The 19,438-nt window shown below is 47.2% G+C and overlaps 1 long non-coding RNA gene across 1 annotated transcript; it reads right to left on the bottom strand.

Annotated features, from left to right (window-relative positions):
- Window positions 1-1,027: 1,027 nt before the first annotated feature.
- LOC137752887 (uncharacterized) lies at window positions 1,028-8,280 on the bottom strand. Its single transcript, XR_011071315.1, has 3 exons — window positions 8,197-8,280; window positions 4,362-4,488; window positions 1,028-4,233 (listed from the first exon to the last, which is right to left on the bottom strand). It is a non-coding gene; the product is annotated as an uncharacterized lncRNA (long non-coding RNA).
- Window positions 8,281-19,438: the final 11,158 nt, after the last annotated feature.

Raw genomic sequence — 19,438 nt, 5'->3', positions numbered from 1 at the left:
GGTACCAGACAATCTGAGACCAGTTCTTTAGTCCAAAACCTGCTGTCATTATTCAAACTAGCCAATCCTAAGCTGTTTACTCTGCCTTGCTTCTCCCATGAAAACCCCAATAAAGGCTGTGGCCTCTGCCTTCCCCTCACTCTTTTCTGCCTCCTGACCAACAGTGGTGATCTCCACGTAGTCCTATGTGCCCTTTCCCTTGGGAAATGTAATAAAATCTTCTTTCAATGGTATTAACATCTCTGTGTTAGCACTCAGTCACTGCATAAATTAAAATGCTGTGGGCACAAATGAGGCATTCAAGCCTTTTACTCCTAAGTATTGGAACATGAACAAAAAAAAAGAACAAAAAGCATCACTCATCATCCAGTTACACAGGGGTTAAGCCACAACCCACTGCAGTCACCACCAACAGTGTACCTTGAGGGGAATTCAGGATGAAAAAACAGGATGAGTCACTCTGTGCTTTGGATAAATGGGCCCCTAGATAATTAGATGCATATCTCAGGAAGAACTTTAGTGACCCCAGATTCTTGCATCGTCTCATACATAGAAAAGCACTAAAATCATTAACTTGAGATATCTGTTCTTTGTGATTAGTAGTAATCTTTTACCAAGATGTATGCTTGACTACACGTATTTCCTAGCCAAAAAATTCATATATATACTGGCTCCTCCCCTACGTTTTTGGAGCAGTTCCTCAGAGCTGTCTCCTGGGCTATAGTCCTCAGTAAGACCCTGAATAAAATTTAAACTCACAACCCTTATGTTGTGTTTTTCTTTAAGTTGACAAACCTAAGAGAAAGCCTAGTACATGAATGTCCATAGCAGCTTTATTTGCAGTAACTCCAAACTAGTATCAATCCAAATGTCCATTAAAAGATGAATAGAAAAACAAATTGTGATATATCCATACAAGTAAATACTACTCTCTAATGAAGCAAATAAAGTACCCATACATGCAACATGGAGAAATCTGAAAATAATGATGATGTGTGGAGGAAAAAAAGGCAAAAAAGAGTAAACATCTTGTTATTTATTCCATTTATACAAAATTCTAGAATTGGAAGTTTTTAGTGAAAGACATGAGAATGGGGAGCTAGGGAGGGAGGACAGGAGGGATTATAAAGGAGGATAAGGTAACTTGGAGGGTGATGAATTTGTTAAATATCATTAAATCATATATGTATATGCCCATACATATGACAAAACATCACATTTTACACTTTAAATGTACACAGTTTACTGCCCATCAATTATATCTCAATCGAGCTTTCAAAAAAATCTGGATCTCCTGCTTCTCTTGAAAAACTGGAATATTTGACAAACATATTGACTTGACCATAACTATTCTCAACCCTCTGGTGGGACACCTCTACTTCAATGGAAGGAAAGAATAGCAAGCAATAAAGACTGTGAGTCACAAAAGTCACATTCTTGGACTACAATATCTCTCTTCTCTCAGTCTCCATTTTCTTGCCTGTCTAACAGTGGCTTTGAGGTAAACAGCCCAAGTAGCCCCAGGAATCCAGAAAGCTTTATTATTTGCTCTGCCAGTGACCTTGTCCATAGAAGAAATGTAAATCTAGAAGTCCTGAGAATATCTATACATGCTCATCCCTCACAGCTTTAGTGAGCAGAATATTTCTGGAAGCACTACAGATGGGGTACATCCTCTTTAGCTCGCTACCCCCAACTCTAATCACACCCAGTGTGTGAATGTAATTATGCCTCCAATGGCCTTAGACCACTCATGATTTCCTCCAGGGAAGGGGGGGGGTACAGAGGTCTGCCTTCCCTGGGCACACTGGGTAACCAGATGCACATTAGCCAGCAGGCAGAGGCGAGATGGCTTCTGCCACAGGTACTGGCAGTGATTTAACTCAGGCAAGGGCCTTGAGCAGGCCAAACTGCAATACAGGTCCTGAGAGCTTCCCACATAACCGGCACTCATACGAAATCTCCCCACTGTGGATGTTCAGATGTATGAGATACAAATTTTGGTTGATCGCTACTTTATAAAGCCTACTCTCAGAACTTCTCCCTGGTGTCATTCCCGTTGACCAAGGAGAGAGCAAACACCCTGCACTGCAGAGGCCTTTCTCCAGTTTGAACTTTCTGGTAACAAATGAGGAAAGGCCATTAGCTTAAGGCTTTTCTACAATGTGACTTCTCTGATGTTTAATGAGGCTGGACTTGTGGCTAAAGAATGTCCCACATTCACTGCATTCATAAGGCCATTCTCCAGTGTATAGTCTCTGGTGTTGAACAAGTGTGTGTTTGCTGCATTCATAAGGCCTTTCTCCAGTGTTTTTTTATGCCAAACAAGGTGGGTGCTTCTGCTGTAGGTTTTCCCACATTCCTTGCACTTATAAAGGCCTTTCTCCAGTGTGAACTTTCTTGTGCCAAACAAGGTGGGAACTTCTGCTGTAGGCTTTCCCACATTCACTGCGCCCATAAGGCCTTACACCCATGTGAACTCTATGGTGTACCATAAGTCTAGAGTTATGCCTAAAGAATTTTCCACATTCAATGCACTGATAAGGTCTTTCTCCAGTGTTAACTCTTTGGTGTTCAACGAGCCTATTTTTGTGGCTAAAGGGTTTCCCACATTCACCTATAATGCCCTTCTCCATTGCGAAAAGTATCCCTGCATTCAGTGCTTCTAGGTGAATTCCCCTTGCTGTGAGTGGTCTGGTGCTGGAGAAGGCCCAAGCTGGGCAGGAGGTCCTTCCTACCATCCCCATACATAAAGGGATTCTCTGACATGTGGACTCTGCAATTCTTAACAAACAAAAGCCAGTCCTCAACCCTTCTGAGGTGTTTCTCTCCACTGTGCTGCTTCTGTTGCTGGTGAATGCTTATACCAGAGTTGTTTCACACATGCTGCACACATGTGCAGTTTCTGCCTGGGGTATATTCCCTGCTGCTCAGCCAGGTACAAAATGTCTTTCAAGACTGGGCCACACATCGCACAAGGGTAGGCCTTCTGGGTGGTTGGACCTGCCTTGGGAGTCCTGAGTTGTAACACGCCTTGAGAAAGTGCCTCCTCATCCTTCATTCAAAACCAACAATCTGAAAGCATGCAGCCTCTGGTGGGAGGGGGCAGCCCTATCACAAATGTACTTCTTACAAACCCAGGAATTAGTACATAGGACTGTTGGGAGGACAAAGGGGCTGAAGTGATGTAAGAAAGGGTCTGCTGTGCAGTTCTGAGCCTGGCAAGATCATACAATGGGGAGGTCTACTATGGGCAAGGAAACAGGTGGGATGCAGTACAGGAAGGAGAAGCTGGGTCTCCCAACTCACTTCTCTGCAAATGGCTTTCAGCAGGGGCTTGTCTGCTAGTGACATGAGCACTGAACAAAAGGGGAAATCAACTGCAACCAAGTAGCTGGTGTTCATGTACTGCTTAGAATATGTGTACATCTCACCAATACATTATGTGTAGCTCAATGCTGGAGAGCCCTTCCGAGGGAGCAGTGGAGAGGAACAGGGGAGACCTGAAGGCCAGACAGGCATGGATTAGACCTGGCCAGAAGTCAGAATAGAAATGATAAAGGGGCAAATTGTCAAGAATGGAGATTAAAAGATAGAAGTAAATTATGGCCCCTGACCTTGGCATGAAAACAACAATGGGCACTAGAGAGGTTCCTGGTATGATGTGAACCCAGCCCTGACACGGAGCCATCCCTCAGGTCCCACCTCCCAAGGCCAGTCCCCTTCCAGGGCCCTCTTGCTATGGCTGGAGTCAGGCCTGCCCCGTCAGGCACCCACATCTCTCCCTGCAACTCCAGGTGGGCAACAACATGGAACCTGGAAGACACAAGTCCTAAGTGAAAGACAAGGCAGGTGAGTAGACAGCACTGGTGCAGAGCAACCCACCCCATGACCACAGGAAAAAAAACTAATGTTACAAAAAGAACCTTGGAGGAGTATCTTATAGGAATAGCCCAGTGGTCCCCACAAGTAATGACCATGTTGGTGCCTGCAATTCCTGGCACAGTCAGGCATGAGAAAATGCCAGCTGGAGGGAAGGGGGCAGAACTGGGGCAGAGAGTTGCAATATATCTGGACAGTCACTCTGCCAGGGTGACCAAGTCTTTGGGATCCACTGGTTTCATTGCAGACTTCCTACTCCCATATCCTTCCCTGAAAGGCTTCAGGGATGCTGAAGGGTTGCTTGGGAGAGGATGGGAAAGTACACTCAGCCAAGCCTGGCACCCACAGCACCTATGAAAGAAAACACAGGAAGGGAGCAATGTCCACAGTCTGGCTGTGTGAAGGAAAGAGTGGCCCCTGGAGAAACAAGGAAGGAAAGAACCCAGTCAAAGACACTCAGCTGAGTGTGAAGGACTTACCCAGTGAGGTTACAAGTGCAAAATTCTCCAACATCACATCATGGTACAGGAGTCTCTGAGTCCCATCAAGAAGCTCCCACTCCTCCTGAGACAAGTCCACAGCCACATCCTCAAAGGTTACAGTGCCCTACCATGATGGGGAAGGCAACGTCCTTGAGCAGCCTCTCTCACCAGGACCCTCAGTCCCCCAAACATCCACTCCCTGCCCCCACTCCTCTCCAGCTCCAAAACTCAGGATATACAAGGCCCAGATGCCACTGGTGCCAGCATTCTCCTCTTTCCTATTGGTCAATGTGCCATCCCACATCCACGATAGGCATGTGGGCAAATAAATAAATGCCATCCAAGCACTGGGCATGGCATGAAAGTCTCCACCTCCACTCTTGCCAGCAAGTTCCCCAAGAGTTCCCAGATACACCAGACATGGGCTCAGTTTTCTTCCTTTAAGCTGCTGGGAGCAAGCCCCTGGGACCTTCAGTTCTCGCTCTCTCCACTGAGCACATCACTCCATTGACAACGCCTCCCCCACATTTCCAACCCCCCACCACCACTGCTACCTCCTCCACCTCAGCCCATACCAAAGGCATCTCCCTGGCCTCCCCACATGCCACTCTGCACAAGGCATCTGGAGAGTGCTTGCCAAACGCAGTTACGATCCATCCTGCCCCAGAGCCCTGATGGCCCACACTGGCAGGGGAAGCCCCTAGCCCTGCTTTAAAGGCCTCTCCACCATGCCCTTCCCTTGCTTCAGCTTCAGCCACCTAGAACCACATGCAGGTGCCACATACTTTTAAGTTCTCTTTACTGCTGTGTTACACATGCTGTCCCTTCACCAGTCTCAGCCTTCCTCTTTCCATTCAAGCCTCATTCAAAACCCAGAACCTCCCATCCCCCAGCCCAGGCCTAGCTACTCTCCCAGCTGACCCATTTGCCCCTGAGCTTATCTGCCAGCCTAAGTGAAACCCTGCAGGCCTCACCAAAGGTCACAACAAAACTCTAGCGTGCTTTTAGAGGGGGGAGTAGCCCTTGGCCTCACTGCCATCTCACCTCCATTACTGCTATGCTCCCACATCCACCTCATGTGCACTCCCCCTTGGAAGCCTTGGTCCCCTACAGACCTACCTCTCCCCCACACCTACCTCCTCCCGCACGGCCGCTACTCTCCCTCATCTGCCTTTGTGATGTGCACCAGCCCCATTCAGGTGCTCCAGAGAGAGGCCCAGTCCTCCAGTCTGGCCCTCCTCTTCCTTGTCCCCTAACAACACTGTCACCATTATCTGAAGACTCCCCCTCCTAAATGACTCACAGCTCCATCCCAGTCCACACACAGGCCACCAGCTTGTAGTGTCTCCAACCTGAATCCTTCCCCTGAAATCCAGACCTATGTCCAGCTGTCCACTCAAAGCCTCCACTTGGGGGGGGGGGGGTCTCTGCATCTCAGACTCAACATGGCCAAAATCTAACTCCTAATATTCCCTCTTGAAAATTACGCCTACAAGTGATTTCCCCATTCCAGTTAATGTCATCTCCTTCCTTCCAGCTGCAAAGGCCAAAACTTAGACAACTCCCCTCTCTAGTCAGAAAGTTTTGTTGGACCTACTTTAAAAACAAATCCACAAACCCCCATCCACAGCCACTACCCTGATCCAGCCACCAACCTGGTCCAGCTGTCACCACACTCATCTAGAGTACTGCAGAAGCCTCCCTCACCCCTACTGTCTGCTCTCCACTCTGTGACCAGAGAAAGTCTGTTTAGACCTGATTCAGACCCTCTTCTACTCCAAAACTTCCATGGCTCCCAGTGTCCCCAGAATAGAGGCACAGTTCCTCAGCCTGCCATTTCAGGCCTGACTCCTGCACCCCGGCTCTCTGATCCCATAAGACGTAATGGAGAACTGCGGTTGCCACTCAGTCTCACCTCTAAGCATTTGCACGTGGTGATTCCAGTACATTTAATACCTTCTACAGGACAGACTATTAGTGGTCAGAAACCAGGGACCCCTCCATATAACCCCTGGCCTGGATTCAGGGTCTTGAGTCTGAGGAGAGGCCTCAGAACCAATGACAACAGTAGAGTGGCAGGCAGGGGGTCCCAGGACACATCCTGGAGACCATGAGTGGGAGATGGGGAGAGTGACGGCCTGAGACAATCTTTACTCACCTGTGCATTGCTCATAAGTGCTTCTGAAGCCATGGAAAACTGTGGGAAGAGACTATGAAGGAAGGGCATCCATGGTGGGGTCTCAAGGGCTGATCCAACCTCCTATGCCTACCCTGAAGCAAGATGACCTGACTTTAACTTCTGGGCTTCAGTCCTTGGTGCTGCCTCTTACTAGCTGTGTAACCTTAAACTAGGACTCAATCTTCCTGTGCCTCAGTGTTTTTATCTGTAAAATGGGCATAAAAATGGTACCAACCTCATGGGGCTGATGTTGGTATCGTATGCCTTAGTGTATGTCAAGTGTTAAATATGAGCTATAACTACCATCCACAGAATTAAGGCTTTTGTCAATGTTTTCAGTGCAAATGATTTAATGGCTTTTGAAATTTTAGATGTGTGTTATATTTACCTTTTGAGTATTTGAGAAAATGTAATATTTAAGACTTTTTAGTGTCTTAATATACTGCTTTATGGTATATTAAGGTGTGAACCAAATATTAAGTGTTTGCATAAACTTGTTAAATTCATACATTTCAGTGTTGAATTGAAATGCCTACCTATACCTACACATTTAAAATACTGATCTCTCGGTGTTGAAATGAGTGGTTGTTTCATAAACTCCTAGTTAAAAATGGGGAAAGAGGGCTGAGTGGATGCTAGTTTTTCTGTCCTTTAAAATCTTCTCATAGGGACTTCCCTGGTGGCCCAGTGGTTAAGACTCTGCACTCCCAATGCAGGGGGCCTGGGTTCGATCTCTGGTCAGGGAACTAGATCCTGCAAACATGCCACAACTAAGAGCCCACATGCTACAACAAAGATCCCGTGCGCCGTAACTAAGACCCAGAGCAGCCAAAATAAATAAATTTTAAAAAAAATTAAAAATTTAAAAAAAAAAACTTCTCATAATTGGATCACTTCTCCCCACTCTACAGCCACCTCTCCGGTCCAGCCTCCATGGTAATTCTGGTCTGTTTGCAGTAGCCTCCACAACGTCACCCCATATCCACTGTCCTCAACTGCCCACCTCTACCCTCTACCCCGCACGCAGTTTGATCTCTCAGCATCCTTTAAGAAACTTTTAGAATTCTAGCTCAAATCTAGTCTATCTGCTCACAACTCTCCGTGGCTACCAGCGTCTTCAGAATGCAGGCCCAGCTGCTCGGGCAACTACCATTCCACATAGGGCTCATCCGCTCACAAAGTTTCCATAAGGAGACTCGCCCCAGGTTTCCCGAATGCTCCTCAATCGCACCTCCATGGCTCTGCACATGTTGGTCCCTCTGCGTGTAAAAGTCCTCTACTCATTACACTGAGTGTCAGAAATGGGGACTCCACCCAGGAACGCTCCACTGTCTTAAAGGGGACAACCTGAAGTGACCCGAGCAGGCACCCCTCATTCGAAGCTTTAGGATTCGGAGGTGGGGGTCTGGGCAGGTGAAGGCCTGCGGCACAGAGCATCAACCTCTGCTGGGTCCCTCAGCACAGCCGCCAGAGAGCCTGTGGCGGAGCGAAGCCGGGAGAGTCGGGCGACCAAGCCCGGGCGCCGTGGGCTCAGCCAAGCCCCTACCCCAGCCCCCGGGCGGAGTCACCCCAGGCGGCGCCCTCTCCGAGCCACAGATCCGCCTCTATGAGCTGCAGACAACGTCTTCTCTCGCCCCTTCCCGCTCACTTTACCTCGGGCCGGACCAAAAGCTCCAGAACAGGATCAATCAGGCCGACCCCTGGTCACCAAAACGACCGCCGCCGGGCGAACGCCGGAAGTCCCTCCTTGACAGGTTTCGCAAAGTATGAGAGCGTCCTTCTCCTCGGACGCTCTCCTTCATTGGCCCAGCGCTGCAGACGCGCAGCGCAGAGACATCTGGGTAATGTAGTTTTCACCCAGACGCTGACCCTGGCTAGGGGCGCCCTCTCCAGACCTCTCGGCAAAGGCCAAGATGCCCAGCAATTGGCTCTCGGAAGTGGTGCCCCGAAGTTCCCATAAAGAGATGGGGTCTCGCTCCTCTCAAAGGGACGCACAAAGATTTCCGTGGTGTGTACTCTGCAACCGATCACAGAAATAATTAGAGACATTGTATTATGCTTCACAAAGCTACAAAATCAAAAGACACACTAAAGCTTGTCATTTCCATATGCAGTGCATCCACCTATTATCTGTAAGCTAATAAATACTATCTTATTTCTCTTCAAATACATGTGGGCTGAAGTCGATTTTATGGGCTACAGTATATTTGGGCAGTGACAAGAGAGAAAAACTCTAGACAGGGTCATATTGGGGAAAATGGTGGAGGGATATTGGGTGACTGAGCAGGTGGTCAAGTATGGAGCTCTGCTGCCGTTCCCACAGTAAACATCCCTGTCTATGTAGTCAGTGACTGTTCAACCCAGGAGTGTATCTGGAGGAAGCCAGTACCCTACCCAAATTCAGCTGCTCACTGTTGGAAAGGTCGATACTGGAGAGATAAGAGTTGCTGGAAAAGGAAAAATTGCTTTATTCAGGAGGCGGCAACCTGGGAAAATTGCACTAATGTCCTAAGACCATCTCCAAGCATCTGATTAGGAGACAAAGGTTTTGTTTTTGGTTTGTTTATTTGTTTTTAATTTATTTTTATTGAAGTGTAGTTGATTTACAATGTTGTATTAGTTTCTGGTGTACAGCAAAGTGATTCAGTTTATATATATATGTGTGTATATATATATATATTCTTTTTCATATTCTTTTCCATTATGGCTATTACAGGATGTCGAATATAGTTCCCTGTGCTATACAGTAGGACCCTGTTGTTTATCCAGTCTATATATAATAGTTTGCATCTGCTAATCCCAAACTCCAAATTGATTCCTCCCTCACCCCTGCCCCTTGGCAACCACAGGTCTGTTCTCTATGCTTGTGAGTCTATTTCTGTTTTGTGAATAAGTTCATTTGTGTCATATTTAAGATTCCATATATAAATAGGACTTCCCTGGTGGCACAGTAGTTAAGAATCCGCCTGCCAATGCAGGGGACATGGATTTGATCCCTGGTCCAGGAAGATCCCACATGCTGTGGAGCAACTAAGCCCGTGCGCTACAACTACTGAGCCCACGTGCCACAACTACTGAAGCCCACATGCCTAGAGACCATGCTCCACAACAGGAGAAGCCACTGCAATAAGAAGCCTGTGCACCACAACGAAGAGTAGCCCCCACTCACCGCAACTAGAGAAAGTCCACGGGCAGCAACAGAGACCCAATGCAGCCATAAATAAATAAATAAATAAATAAATAAATAAATAAATAATAAATTCTAAAAATTGATAAATAAAATAAAATAAATGGTATCATATGGTATTTGTCTTTGTCTTTCTGACTTACTTCACTTATCACTTCATGATAATCTCTAGTTCCATCCATGTTGCTGCAAATGGCATTATTTCATTCTTTTTAATGGCTGAGTGGTATTCTGTTGTGTATGTGTATATATATATATATATATATATATATATATATATATATATATATATATATATATATATATATATACTACTTCTACTTTATCCATTCATCTGTCGATGGACACCTAGGTTGCTTCCATGTCTTGGCTATTGTAAATGGTGCTGCTATGAACACTTTCGAATTATAGTTTTGTCCAGATATATGCCCAGGAGTGGAATTGTTAGATCATATGGTAATTCTATTTTTAGTTTTTTGAGGAACCTCCATAACGTTTTCCATAGTGGCTGCACCAATTTACATTTCCACCAACAGTGTAGGAGGGTTCCCTTTTCTCCACACCCTTTCCAGCATTTGTTATTTGTAGACTTTTTAATGATAGCCATTTTGAACAGTGTGAGGTGGTGCCTCATTGTGGTTTTGACTTGCATTTCTTTAATAATTAGCAATGTTGAGCATCTTTACATGTGCCTATTGGCCATCTGTATGTCTTCTTTGGAGAGATGTCTATTTAAGTCTTCTGCCCATTTTTTGATTGGGCTGTTTGGTTTTTTGTTATTGCGTTGTAAGAGCTGTTTGTATGTTTTGGAAATTAAGCCATTGTTGGTCGCATTGTTTGCAAGTATTTTCTCCCAGCCTATGGATTGTCTTTATTTTTTTTTTAACATCTTTATTGGAGTATAATTGCTTTACAATGGTATATTAGTTTCTGCTTTATAACAAAGTGAATCAGCTATATATACACATACATCCCCATATCTCCTCCCTCTTGCATCTCCCTCCCACCCTCCCTATCCCACCCCTCTAGGTGGTCACAAAGCACCAAGCTGATCTCCCTGTGCTATGCGGCTGCTTCCCACTAGCTGTCTATTTTACATTTGGTAGTGTATATATGTCAATGCTGTGGGTTGTCTTTACATTTTGTTTATGGTTTCCTTTGCTGTGGAAAAGCTTATAAGTTTGATTAGGTCCCATTTGTTTATTTTTGCTTTTATTTCTATAGCCTAGTGAGACTGACCTAAGAAAACATTGGTACGATTTATGTCAGAGGATGTTTTGCCTATGTTCTCGTCTAGGAGTTTTATGGTGTCATGTCTTATGTTTAAGTCTTTAAGCCATTTTAAGTTTATTTTTGGGTATGGTGTGAGCATGTGTTCTAAATTCACTGATTTACATGTGGCTGTGCAGCTTTCCCAACACCACTTGCTGAAGAGTTTGTCTTTTCTCCATTGTATATTCTGCCCTAGGAGACAAAGTATTTATGATATCATGAATGTCATACTGAAAGAAACAGAGAGACAGAGAGACAGAGAAACCAGTTGTGACTGACGAATAATTAACTATTGGAGCAATGTTAATTAAATCGTTAATCCACATAAATCCATAGGAAAAGGCTTGGTAGATCCATCTCGATTGTTTTAATCTTTGGCCATTTTTCTCAATGCCATTTTTTTTTTTTTTTTAAAGCTGAAATCTTGAGTGTTACATCTTTTTTTTTTTTAAACTTTGGGTTTATTTATTTATTTATTTATTTATTTATGGCTGTGTTGGGTCTTCGTTTCTGTGCGAGGGCTTTCTCTAGTTGCGGCAAGCGGGGGCCACTCTTCATCGCGGTGCGCGGGCCTCTCATTATCGCGGCCTCTCTTGTTGTGGAGCACAGGCTCCAGACGCACAGGCTCAGTAGTTGTGGCTCACGGGCCTAGTTGCTCCGCAGCATGTGGGATCTTCCCAGACCAGGGCTCGAACCCGTGTCCCCTGCATTGGCAGGCAGATTCTCAACCACTGCACCACCAGGGAAGCCCCTCAATGCCATTTTTTAAAAATCCATTCTTTCTTCATGATTCAATAAATTGTTATTATTATATCTTAAACTATCTTTGACTCTATCCATGTGTTTTCTCTTCTGTCACAATGACCACCTAAATATTCCTCCACTAAAGCTAGAGTATTTATTAGCTGGAGACTTATACTTCTGTTGCAGTACCCAGTGAAAACAATCCTCTTTACAGTTCCTGCTTTTCAAAATTTCCTTGGTTGACTTCAAGGGCAAATATTAAGTCAATCTTCATTCGAACAAAGATTAATTTAGATGGGTTTGGGAACAGATGACATTTCTAAAATGTCAATTCATCTCATACAAGGATATGATTTAGCTCTTTATCTGTTCAAGTTTTATTTTGTACCATTCAACAAAATTTTACATCTTTTTAGGATGACCTGAACACTTAATACTAAGCCTAGCAGAGCATCCAGCACTTGGCAGATGTAAAATCAAGGTGTAGAATGGACAAACGGGTGAATTTAAATGCTTAAGTTCAGCCATCAGGTCAAAGAAGAGCCAGGACTCAAGGCCCTGGCCTCTTAGCCCCAAGTCCCAAGTTCAGCTCCTGGCATGTGACCTTATTTTGCTCACCTGGCCAGACAGTAGAGAGATTTTACCAGCTATGCCACTCTTTTTGTGGGCCATGCTCACTGTAGCTGACATTGCCCTAGACCCTAGGAGAGAGAGGTGAAACCTAGTCCCTTCTTTGTAGCTTCACAAGTCTCCTACTGGTAACGCAATTACTCATTTCATGCTTTTAGAAGTAGGCTCGGAGGGTTCGGGACACGTGCCCCATGTGGCACATCCTGCAATTAAGACTTCAGAGCCTGAGCTCTTTCCATGACAACAACACTGCCTCTGGGTTAGCTTCTTCCATCCACTCCCTTCCTCCTGGCCCAAGACTTCATGGGGGTCCTGGTCCCAGTGGCAGAACCCAAGGACAGCAGTGGTACTAAGTGTCCCTGAAGAAAGGTCAGGATCCTCAGAAGACATCCACCTAAGAAGTAGAAAATGGCGAATGCCACTGGGAAAAAGAGGGGACTTGTGATGAGCCTACTCAGGTCATCTCCTGAGTCACCCTCCAATAACCGGAGGGACATTTAAAGGACTAGAAACTCTGCAACTGTGATAAAGGCCAGAGTGGGAGATATGCTATCTGTGGCCCCAGACAACACTTTTCTTTCCAGGCTGGTGAAGTCGGGGGTTAGATATGTGTTATTTTGCTTAACCTTCACACACAATCCCCATTTCGCAGATGAGAGAATGGCCTGAGAAAGTTACAGCAAACTTGCCCATGGTGCCACAGCTTGCCAAGGACAGAGCCTAGGCTTACCCTGGTTCTGACTCCGGTCCCCATGCTCTCAATGACCACATGTGTCACTTCTCACCATCTCCCAAGATCTCCTGCTGGGCCTCACATCCTCCCCACACGGCACGCAGACGATGGGCACACTGAGCGAAGCGGCAGTTATTTTATCAGAGTCAGGTGGGGACAGGTGTTGGATTCTAGCTGCAGCTGATAAGGAGAACAGGGCAGGAAGACCAAGCGTAGACCAGGCATCACTCGCATAGATTATCTCCCCAAAGGGAGCAGTTTACAAATGTCTCCTAGAATATCATCCATCGCCGTGGACACTGTATAGTTAACACATTCGTCGCTGAGGAGGATGGAACCCTGGGAGGGAGTAGGATGAGGAGGGACAGGACCTGAGCCCACAGCAGGGCGACCCTGTCTCCCCAGGATCACCTCACACCTCACCCTCAGTGATTCAGCTGCATCCCCAGCAAGAACCTCTGGCCCACAGACCCACCAGTGGAGAGGGGGCTGCCATCAGGCAGGCCAGGAGGAGGATGGCTCCCTAATCGCCTGTGCACAGGTGTCAGGATGGAGACAGAGCAACGAGCTATGCCAGGCAGGGGAGGAGATGACAAGGGTTCTGCAGGGCGTAGCAGGGGCTGGTCCTGAGGGAGGAGCAAGGTAGCGGAGGCTGGGTTTGTGCCACATCTCCTGCACCTGAGCCCCTTCTGTCATGCAGGTGCATGCAGGTGTTGTAAACAACCCCATGTGCCCTGTGTGCTTATATTAGTGCAAGAAACTCTGCTTTATGGGAAAACGTCTCGCTATGCAGTATCAACACTTTGAGGAAAATAGGGTAAAAGGCAGACTACCTATCTGGTAGTATGAGGTATGACAAGAACAACAACGAAAGAAAGATATTTCCTCAGGAGATACATTACTAGCGCAGCTGAGCAGCTGCATGAAGCTAGAAGCTGCCTCAGGAGCCTCAGGCCCCAAAACACCTGAGTGGAATTCTGGCCTGTAGGCACTGAGACAATGTCGGTGGAAGTGGGGCTCTGAGCCAGAGGAATAGCCATCAAAGTGGGCACAAGAGGAAGTGAAGTGGCCACAAGCCAGAAACCTTACAAAGCCAAGGGAGTCCCTTCCTGGGAAAAGAGTCTAAAGGCAGGGGGTCATTTTCAATATTCCTAAAAGAGCTCTGACAGGACTCCTAGTGCGTGTGAGCTGAATTCTTCCTTTCCTGACAAAGATTAAAATTCTGCTCCTCCAATGCTAATTCCCCTCACCAAGAAAAAAATCACGAGTCAACACACTTGGTGTGTTGCATTGATATTAGTTCTCTGCTGTGTGGGAGCCAATTGGCATGCTATGGACATATTCGGTAGCAGAAGAGGCTGGGTGTGCAGGTGGCCTGTGGTTGCATATCATATGTGCCGTAGGGTGGAGCAAAGGTTTATGCGTTTCATTGTTTATAGCTCTTGTCTCTCACATAACCCATGACTGCACGGTCTATTACCACGTGGCATATTGCAATATGCTGCATGTGGTTGTCAGGGTGGCGGATGGGGAGAGTAAATTACCATGAGTTTCAGAGGCTTGAGCTTGTCCAGAAATCCCAACTCATTGTAGCAATCCTGGATTTTTTCCTATGGCTGCTTTTTCCCGTTCAGTAGTGCCGACTGTTTCGAGGGCTAGGTCCAACAGTGTCTTGCTTTCCGAGGACCACGGTGCTAACCACTCCGTAAAATATAGGGCAAGCTTCCACTGAAAGCACAGACAGAAAACACTTCATCAAAGGAATCACCGGGGTAGGAGGTTCCCGTTTCCCCACCACTTGATAGTAACTCACATATCCGATGCTTCCAGACTCACCTCCCACTGAGATCCACCCTCTCCCAGGACTGTTATATCCCAGACAGAAAACATTCTCTATGAGGCACTCCCAGCAGAAGGGAGCAGCTAGAGGGGCTAGGACTGGAGACCCCTCTGCCCTTGACCACTGCCCCCAGGCATACCAGCCTGCCTGCTTCTTCCCTTCCAATAAGCACCACTACCCCCAACTAACTATCCCTCACAGTGTGCACAGCTAATGACCTCCCCCTGCATTCAAAGACTGAAAGCCTCAGGGGGTTTCTGCAGGACTCCTGGGCACTGATCTGCCAGCTGCCCTCTAAATCTGTCCCTAGAAGCTGCCTGGAGATGACTATGGAAGGATGCAGTGAGATGGCATGGGGCAAGGGTCAGGAAGACCATCTGTACCCTCCTTCCTACCCTCACCCGTCTCAAAGGTCAGCTCTCTGGTCACCAGCAAGGCCAGCACAAGCAGTGTTCCCTTCATCGTGTCAGCGCTGGGATGCTCTGCTCAGGGCAGGGTTTCTGCTGCTTTATAAACCACTAGCTCCCTGAGCCCAGCCCACACCCCTCCAGGGAGCTCCACAGGCCTGAGGGCAGGCACCTGGCGCAGGTGGCTCCCTCAGCCCTTGCGGGTGTTTAGTGTGGGAAGCCCTTCCTACTCTGAGAGCAGAGCTCCTGGAGAAGACGTGGTGGTATCTTTGCCAAAGAACAGCTGGAGCTGACATTTCTAAGGGACTCCATTCTGAGCCAAATGCTCTGTTGTCCCAGCCCCAGCCACCACCTGTTTTCCTGGTCATCCTTCCCCCCAGTCTATCCGGGCTCCAAAGGCAGTACTCTCCCGAACTGCGGAGAGGAAAGCACAGGAGGGTCAAGGACAGGTCTACACCACTACAGGGAGTCATCCAGCATCCTTACCTTTTCCCCAAGGTTAAGTCCTGGAGATAAGAATGAGGAGCTGGACCTTACCAAAGCCCCCTAAATATCTTAACTGCTGCAGTCTCTGGACTGGGCCCCGAGGACTGGCGGACACCAGCCTTGGGCTCTGAATCACTCCCTACCAGGGAATTCACAGGACTTGTGGCCACGTGGGTTTTCTTAGGGGCCGGTAGTCCTGTCATTTTTGATCGTGCTGCCAGCTTTTCTCAGACCCTTAAGGGAGCAAGTTCCTGGGCACGCTCTTGACTCCCAGTGGCTCCAGCCTTGCCCCCTCTCCTGGCTGTCTCGCCCTCCTCCATCAGTGCACCTGGTCCCAAGAGGTGCTTGGACTGCATAGCCTATCCAGAAGCATCAGTAAACAGCTGTGGGTTCGTGGGGTTTGACTCCCGCATCAGAGACTCTGAGGCCCACGGCCTTACAGGCCACTGTGGATGGGAGTCCTAAGGCCCAGAGTGCTGGGTCCACCAGAGGTGCCCCTCCACATGCTGAAAACTCTCTCAAGAGTCAAGTTCAACTTTCCACTCTAGGAAAGCAGTTTGTTGGTGCAAACAAGATGAGATGGTCCTTGAAAACTCTAGCAGAAGGAAGCCTGAGAAAGCTTCCAATGTCCAAATTGGAAACAGTTTGACCAACAAAATAAATAACAGAATATTAGATGATAACCTAAAGTATAAAGTAATATGTGTGAGTCCATACTGATATAAATAAATGATTAAATAAATAAATGGGGGAGAAGAGACAAACATTCCCTACAGAAACATCCCGAATCATATATGTAGATTATCCCCTCCAGGAGGGGGAACTTACTGCCCTGACCTCCCTGAGAGTGGGCTAGACTTAGTAACTCATTTCCAAAGAAAACAGCAGGGGAAGGGGAAAACAGTGCAGAAACATGGCAAACACAACATTAGTCAAGTAATCATGGCTGATATACCCAGTGGTAAGACATACTGCTGCCATATATACCCTGATGTAAGGTGATGGGAAGGGCACTTCACTTCTGTGGTGTTCTCAAAACCCAAAGTCTGTACCCCAGTCTACATTATGAGAACAACAGCAGACAAACTCAGCTTGGGGATCATTCTACAATACCTGACCAGTCCTCCTCAAGACTGCCAAGGCCATGACAGACAAGGAAAGAATGAGTCACTCCACAGAGCAGAGAAGACTGGGGAGACAAGACAATGAATGCAGTGTGTGTAGGTTGTATATTGGATCCTGGAACCCAAAGAGGACATTAGTGGACAACCTAGTGACGTCCAAATAAAGTGTAGGGTTTAGTTATCAGTAATGTTCCAACGTTGATTCTCAGTTTCAACAAATCTTTGCAACTTTTCTATAAGTCTAAAATTATCCCAAATTAAAATTTTATTTTAAAAAAGCTTGCATTAGGAAAGGGCTACATCTGCTGCAACTCCTCTCTTGACCTTGTTCAGCACTTTGCCCTGACCTCACCAAATGTCCCCACCATCCAGGGACGTCTCAGATGGTCTTGTGGCATCCTCGGAAGGGCACTGGGCTGGATCCATAGCAGCAACCTGTGTTACTTCAGCACTCCAAGCTACTGGCTTCCTCATCTCACAGAGCTGGGGAGGGGATGGAGGGCAGTGTCTTCTGAAGGACAGGAGGCTTGTGGCACGTGCCCAGGTGTCCCACCACACTGAAGTCCTGTCCCACACAGACAAAGGGCAAGCACGTGCAGCCTGGGCCATATGGTGTTCACGTTCCTGCCCAGGAACTCTGAGGTACATCTGCAGCCACCTGAGCCCCTCATGGGGTGACCTTCAGGGGTATGGCCCCCAGGCATCAGTAGCCATGGCAAGGGAGGGCTCCACGGAGACCAGCTGACAGCTGGAGCTCAATACTTGGTGCCTCCTTGCCAAGAGCAGTTACCAGATGTGAATCCTATCTGGCATAAGGTTCTGATTGTGGTCACACAACTTGTGTCCCAACTTCAAATCTGGGCTTCAGCAAACCTTATTCTGCCAAAGGTGACTCAGAGAAAAGGCCAGCCAGGGGCCTCCAACAAAAAGTTACTTAATTCTGACTTATCAAAATATTTTAAACCTTCACCTAATTTAATTAATCCCAGGCAATATTCATAAGCACATCTACGGCAAATAGAAGTAAAAATATTCTTGTTTATCAACTCCAGAGAAATGGAATATTCCTTCCATTATTCTAACAAACATTGTGAAACACCCACTGAGTGTTGGGCCCTGTCCTAGTCCTGGGGATGCAGCAGCACACACAGCAAAGCTCTCGCTCTCCTGCAGCTCTTTATGCATCTAAGAGGGAGTGAAAGACAATCAACCAATGGCAAGAAGTGCTATGGAGGAAGATGAAGCAGGGGGAAAAAAGAGAGTGCCACGGGGGGAAGGAGGGGGCCAGCGCCTTTGATGTAAGGGGTCAAGAGTATGGGGAGGACTTCCCTGGTGGCGCAGTGGTTAAGAATCCACCTGCCAATGCAGGGGACACGGGTTTGAGCCCTGGTCTGGGAAGATCCCACATGCCACGGAGCAACTAAGCCCGTGCGCCACAACTACTGAGCCTGCGTGCCTAGAGCCCGTGCTCCGCAACGAAGAGTAGCCCCCGCTCACCTCAACGAGAGAAGGCCCGCGCACAGCAACAAAGACCCAACGCAACCAAAAATAAATAAATAAACGTATTTTTTAAAAAAAGAGTATGGAGAAATTTCTCTGACGTGTGATATTTGAACAGACCTGAGAAATGAGGCAACGAAGCACGCAGCCACTGGGAGGAAGAGCATTCCAGGCAGGGAGGGCAGCACATGCAAAAGCCCTGCTACAGGAGCATACTCGGGCTGGTCAAGAAGCAGAAAGGAGGTCACTGAGGGAGGAAAGAAAGGCAGGGATAAGTTCACAGAGGCAGCAGGGGTGCGGGACTGGTTGTGCGAATGGCCCAGGGACTGTGGGCCTAGAAGGGGCTTGGCTTTTCCTGAAGCCGGAGCTCTGGAGAGGTGATGGGGGGAACAGTACAGAGACACTCAAGAGAAGAAGCAGGTTGGGGAAAATATTCCTGTGTAGATTGAGGTGCTGTTGTAACCACCCCCATGGCCTTAGAACTTAGTTATACTTTAAACTCTAAGCCTCTACATAAGACAAAATAATCGTTTAGTCATGAAACAAAGTCTAGTCCTCAAGTTACTCCTCAGGGGCTATAGGTAATATTCAGAACCATATCCTTTGAGCTGTTCTGCAGATACTAAAGCCCCACCAGGTGGAGGAAGATGAGTACATGATGACCAGATGGTAGCCATGACATAAGCCGCCCCATGTCACACAATTCTGAGAACAGGCCTCAAGGAAATGGGAACAAACTGATCCTGGAACTGAAGATTAACTGTACTTAAAACAATCAAGATGATGGTGATCAGACCACCGCATTGTCAGTTTCAAGATGGTTGTCAGACCTGACTGTGCTACTCTGCCCCCTCCCTCGCCTATACACCACTTAAACCCCACTTAAAAGCTCTTGCGCCTTGATCGGCAGTTAGGAGTTGGCCTTTGGACAGGAATCCGTCCTCTCCCCTGATTGCTGGCCTCTGGAATAAA

The sequence above is a fragment of the Eschrichtius robustus genome, chromosome 19 (assembly GCF_028021215.1).
Source record: "Eschrichtius robustus isolate mEscRob2 chromosome 19, mEscRob2.pri, whole genome shotgun sequence".
In the NCBI taxonomy this organism is placed as follows: Eukaryota; Metazoa; Chordata; class Mammalia; order Artiodactyla; family Eschrichtiidae; genus Eschrichtius; species Eschrichtius robustus.
Note: the sequence above shows the minus strand (reverse complement) of the source record. Positions and strands in the feature narration are given on the sequence as shown.